Raw genomic sequence first — 512 nt, forward strand, 5'->3', positions numbered from 1 at the left:
ATAAAGCAGTCCCTAGTGAGTAGCTTAGCTGCGAATCCGTTTCGCCTAAGTTTGTAAAAAAAACTCCTTACCGAGTGGTGAGCCAGTCTTCCACTCGGAGGCTTAGCTATAGTCCAAGTACTCGCCTAAGCTTAAACAAAATCCTACCGAGTGGTGAGCCAGCCTTTCACTCAGAGGCTTAGCTGCAATACAACGTGCCCTCCGCAAGGAGGACGAAGCGCAGGTCGACTGCTACCTTCTCCTTCAGAGGTACGCCACAAAAATCCTACCAAGTGGAGAGCAAACCTCCCACTCGGGGGCTTAGCTGCAGCCCAGTGCTTGCCTAAGTTTTTGAAAATCCTACCGAGTGGAGAGCAAACCTCCCACTCGGGGGCTTAGCTGCAGCCCAGTGCTCGCCTAAGTTTTTGAAAATCCTACCGAGTGGAGAGCAAACCTCCCACTCGGGGGCTTAGCTGCAGCCCAGTGCTCGCCTAAGTTTTTGAAAATCCTACCTAGTTGAGAGCAAACCTCTC

This window comes from Triticum dicoccoides, chromosome 4A, assembly GCF_002162155.2.
Source record: "Triticum dicoccoides isolate Atlit2015 ecotype Zavitan chromosome 4A, WEW_v2.0, whole genome shotgun sequence".
In the NCBI taxonomy this organism is placed as follows: domain Eukaryota; kingdom Viridiplantae; phylum Streptophyta; class Magnoliopsida; order Poales; family Poaceae; genus Triticum; species Triticum dicoccoides.